General features: G+C 41.5%; 1 pseudogene; it reads right to left on the bottom strand.

Moving 5' to 3' along the window:
• Positions 1-287: 287 nt before the first annotated feature.
• LOC138142486 (cellular retinoic acid-binding protein 2 pseudogene) lies at positions 288-698 on the bottom strand (annotated as a pseudogene).
• Between the last annotated feature and the right edge of the window lie 4,779 nt (positions 699-5,477).

The following is a 5,477-nucleotide window of genomic DNA, read 5'->3' as shown; positions in this document are numbered from 1 at the left end:
TCTGATCTGAGTCTCTTCATCAGAGACCAGGAAGGGAAACAAAAATCCCTGGACAGGGAGGTCAGGGATTCCTTAGGGTAGGTCAGGTGAAATAGATAGGGGTAGAGGAAGCAGATGTGGGCTTTTTTAGATATAACAAGGAGTGGAGCAGGGAAGCAGGTCAGCACTAAGTGGTTAGAGTTAGAAGTCACTATTTTCATAAAAACAAGGTAAACCAAAAACTTTCGGTTGAGTAGTTACTGGGAGGCCATGGAACAGGAAAGACAAATAAGATGTAAGGGATCCTCTTAGGACATTCCTTCAGTACCTTTAGCACCCATCCCCTTATGTAAAACCTTGGTGCGAACCACATCATCTGCATTTATGGTCAGGATCAATTCTCCATCATGTGTCAGTTCCCAGGACCCTCCCCTTTTCAGGAGTCTCTCTGTTCATAGACAATCTTGTTCTGACTTTTCCATTTCACCAAGTTCTTACAAGGCATCCCATCCACTTCCAGTCCTGTCTGACCAGTGATCCTTACAGTGGTAGAAGTTTTGATATATATAAACTTTCTCCATCCTGGGTGATCTCCACTACTGGCTTTCAGACAGTTGCCACAGCAATCTTCCTGCATATTACATTCACTCACAATAGCTTGAGAAGTTTTCAAAGTTCTCTGATCTGATGATCTTTCAGGTCCTGGAGAAGTCAAACATCTTGGCAGAAGCAGGGAACCTTTTCCCTGGAAATGGGGCTTGGAGGACCAGATACTCCAAGAGCCACCTCCTCCTCCTCCTACCCACTGCAGGACCTCTAAGCATCACAAGCGAAGGAGACAATCACAGAGAAACTCCAGAGCTGAGCCAATAACTTCTTAATGGTCAAATCTAATGGTCTTTTCTAAAGTCCTCATCCTCTTGACCTATTTTCAGCCTTAGCTATTGACAATTACACTCTTATCCTTGTTCCCTTCTCTCTAGGTTTCTGTGACACGATGCTCTCTCCTGATTCTCCTCCTCCCTATCTGGACACTTTTTCCCTTTCTCTTTTGCAGTATCTTTTTCCTGGTCATGCCCACTAAGCTTCATGGTTCTATATTGGGTCCACTCATCTCTCTATACTATTTCACTTGGTGATCTCATCAGGTCCTATGGTCTCAATTACCATTTTTATGTGGATGACTCTCAAATCTACTTGTCCAGTTCTAATATCTCTGTTGACATCCAGTCTTGCATCTTCAACTGACTGTTGTTATTGTTTAGTGGATTAGTTGTATCTGACTGTGACCCCATTTGGGGTTTTCTGGGCAGAGATACTGAAGTGGTTTGCCATTTCCTTCTCCAGCTTATTTTACAGGTGATGAAACTGAAGCAGTGTTAAGTGACTTGCCCAGGATCATATAGCTAGTAAGTGTCTAAGGCCAGATTTGAACTTAGGCCCTCCTGATTCCAGGCCCAGCATTCTGTCTGTTGTGTCTCGTTACCTGCCCTATTAGACATCTTAAATTCAACTTGCACAAAACTGAATTCTCCTCTTCCTAACTTTTATATTATTATTAACTTTTTTTTTTTTTTTGCTATTTTTTGGAGGGAGGAAGGCAGGGCAATTGGGGTTAAGTGACTGTAATGGGAATGCAAATTTGGAAGATCTTCCCTGCCCCTAGGCTAAAATGCACCTGAAGCCTGGGGAGGGAGGCTTGTTTTTCAGTAGATACTTCTTGATTGGCCAGTGAGTCAATAAGGTTGTTACATTCTCTGAGCCAGGAGAAGGCTATATAAGCCCTGATGTGTAGCTTTGTTTTGGGACTCACTTTGAGAAGTGTTCTGTGATTTGATCTGAATTCTGGGAAGCCGTTGTTGAGAGTCCCCGGGCTTTGAAAAACCCAGATGTTGATTGGGTATGTATATAATGGCTGGACAGTTTGGAAAGCTGTCTACTTGATCTGTTTCTGTCTTGATAATTCTGCCTGTATACTTTGAAGTTCGGGGTGCTGACCTTTTTGCCCTGAACAAGGTAAACGATATATGGTCTGACTGATTAAAGTAAGCTTGTTAACCCATTTTGAGTTGCTTTCCTTTATCAAAGCAGATCCAAGAACCTGTATTGGCGGCAAACCCTGAGGACGCTTGGGGTGCTTGCTGCTACAGTGACTTACCCAAAGTCACATGAGTAGTAAGTGTTAAGTTTCTGAGGTCAGATTTGAACTCAAGTCCTCCTGACTCCAGGGCCAGTGCTCTATTCACTGTGCCACCTAGCTACCCCTAACTTTTATATTATTGTTGAGTGCACCACCATCCTCTCAGTCATCTAGGCTCACAATCCAGATGTCATTCTCAACTCCTCACTCTCATGCCCTACATCCAACCAGCTCTCACATTTGGATGTTTCTGCCTTCATAACACCTCTTCTATATGCCCCATTTTCTCCTCGGACACTGCAACCACTCAGGTATAGGCTTTTATCACCTCTCACCCAGATAATTACAATAGCCTGATGGCTGGTCTCCCTGTCTCAGGTCCCTCCCCTTTCCAATCTAACCCCAACTCAGTTGTCAAAGTGGTCTTTCTAAAATGCAGGTCTTATCATATCAACCCTCCCTCCTCTCAGTCAATAAACTCTGACACTTCCCTTTTACCTCAATAACTATTAGACATAAAATCCTCTGTTTGGTTTTTAAAATCCTTGATAACCTGATCCCTTTCTACCTTTACACTCTTCTAACACATTATTCCCCTTCATGTATTCTGAGATCCAGTGACACTGGCCTCCTTTCTGTTCCTCAAACATAATACTCCATCTCCCAACTCCAAATGTTTTCACTGGCTTTCCTCTATGTCTGGAATGCTTTCCTTTCTGCTCCTTTCCTCCTAGATTTTGTGGCTTCCCTTGAGTTTCATCTAAAGTCTCCCTTCTACAAGATGTCTTTCCCAGTCCTCCATAACCTTAGTGCCTTCCCTCTTTTATCCTTTTCATCCTGTATATATCTTATTTGTGTCAGTTTTGTACATTGTTTCCCTCATTAAACTATGAGCCCCTTGAGAGCAGAAACTATGTTTTTTTGTTTGGATTCTGGGATTTTTTTCTCTCTTTGTATCCCCAGCTTTTTACACAATAATTGGCACATAGTAGGCACTTAATAAATCCTAGCTGATTGACTGATTTGGGAAAGGAATTAATATGTTAGATGGATCCCCTTTGGCAAAATTAAGTGAAAACATGAGCAATAGTCTAACAAAATAGGCAGTCATGGATGGAGTGTCATCTGCATTATTGGAAGGAAACTAACAAGATCACAGATTCATTTGAGTACAAACAGATAATTTAGAAAATTAAGGACTTAATATTTTCTAAGGCAAGAGAGTCTTCTCTTCACTAAAAGATGTGCTATTAGGTTTATCTGTCAAACTCCTTTAGTTGAACTCAAGTTAGACAAAACCAATTGAGGGGAAATTTTTCAGGAACACATCCCTTATGTGCCATGGGGTCACCAGACTTGCTCTTCAATAGCAGCCAAAGCCTGTCCCTTGCCCATACTCAGACCTATAGCTTCCATTAGTACAAAGGAATCCCACACCAGGGGTTTGCCAAAGCATCCAAGACAGAGAAAAGAAAGCTTTTTTTTAAACTTCCTAAGCATTAAGCACAGTGAAAAATCTATTTAATGCAAGACTTTTGAATATACAGATAGAGGAGATATAGGTAGATATAAACTCTTTAATCACATCTATTCCTTTACCTCTCTTCATATGAGGGTCTTTTGTGGCAGAGGCATTTTTCAAAAACATAGACCCTCTTTTGTTTAATTAATAATCCCCCTAGACATAAATCACCCTAACAGAAAACTCTCTAAGAAGCCCCGTGGTGATGACCTACTTTAAAAACCTTTTATGTTCATTTTTGGTTTACTATGTGTTTTGAAAATTATTGCTCAATAGATGTTTTGGGAAATCAGCATTTCTTTAGTGAGTTTCAGCAACAAGGCCCCATTTTTCCACCTGGGGAGGAAGAGGCATTGAGGACCCTTCTCTGTATCTTATGACATCCCTATAGGGATAAATCTTTGCTGCCAATCCAAGGGGCTGGAGCTATGCACTACCCCCTCCCTCTGCTAATAATGTCTTCAGTACAAAAGAATCAGAATTTCAAATTTTGAAGGGACCTGAAAACATAGAACAGAGGGAACTGTAGGAAGATTGAGGTATTCTAGGATTTCAAGGACCCCAAATTCCCCTTACAAACATCCCGGCAAAGCTCTAGAAATTCACCAAAAGGAACAAAAATGGAGAAAACCAAAGAAAAATAGAGACAAGTTCCTCCATCTAATGTGGGACTGTTCTCACACACAAACAGCAAGAATCCTGCAGAAATTCTGAGAAACAAGCCAGGGTGGGCAGAAGACAAATTATAGGAGGCATAGCAGAATACAGAGTCAGACCAGAGCCCAGGCATAATAGTGTCCAAGTCCAGACAAAGTAGCATCCAAGGAGCCCAGCATGCACACAGCATAGGGCCCGGCAAGCTGCTCTGACTGAGGCAGAAGAAGACAGGGCCAGAGCAGTGCCAAGATATATAGTATCCAGGCCCAAGCAGGACAGATGCCAGCCTCAGGCAGTGCAAAACCAAAGAGTCCAGCACCTAGGCAACCCAATCCAAGCTGCAGCTAGAGAAAGGACCAAATCATCTCCTGAGGTCTTGCAGGAATCCTGATAATAGCACAAGAAACAAAAGCTGGGTGAGGGATACCTGACCCACAGCAAGGTAGAGAGTCAAATCCAGGTCCATAACTGTACAAGAAGGTGACACAGAAGAAGCCAAGACCAAAGCATTAGCATAGTTACCAGGAGACAAAGCCCAAACCTAGGAATTCCTGCAGAAGGCAGGGTCTAGTCTTAGCCATGAATCCAGTCCCAAGCAGGGCCTGCTTAAACTATACAAAAGTATAGGACGGAGCAGAGTCTGACCCAGGGAGAAAGTCTCAAATCAGAAGCAGAGACTAAATGTATGGGTAAACAGAAGAAAATGCTGAACATAATGAAGAAATAATTCAAGCAGAGAGAAGTCCAAAAGGTAAGCCAGAAGAAAAAAAACTCTACAAAAACAAGTCAGTCCTGAAGAAAAGGATGTCTTGGTCTCAGGGTCTATAAGTATATACTTGAAAGAAGTGAAATAATAGACACAAGATATAATGTTACAGTAAACAATAGTTAGGGCAGAAAGAATAGCAAGAAAAGTCAATAGCTTGGAATAAGCAATAAAACTTACCCAAGAATTGAACCTGATCATTAGAATGGGCCAAACTGGAAGCAATGACTCCATAGACAAGAAATATTTTTTTAATCAAAAGATTTTAAAACTAAACCAAAAAAATGTAAGGTAAATACTATCAGAAACAACTGCCTTGGAAAAGAGGACAAGTAAAGATAATTTAAGAGTCATCAGATGCCTGAAAATCATGATTCCCTAAAGAAAAGCCTAGATATAACATTGGGTTTAGT

The sequence above is a fragment of the Petaurus breviceps genome, unplaced genomic scaffold (genome assembly GCF_028583685.1).
Source record: "Petaurus breviceps papuanus isolate PSGF00001 unplaced genomic scaffold, PetGlider_PUasm1.0 90591, whole genome shotgun sequence".
NCBI classification, from domain to species: Eukaryota; Metazoa; Chordata; class Mammalia; order Diprotodontia; family Petauridae; genus Petaurus; species Petaurus breviceps.
The sequence above is the reverse complement of the archived record's forward strand: the minus strand, read 5'-3'. Positions and strand labels throughout refer to the sequence as shown.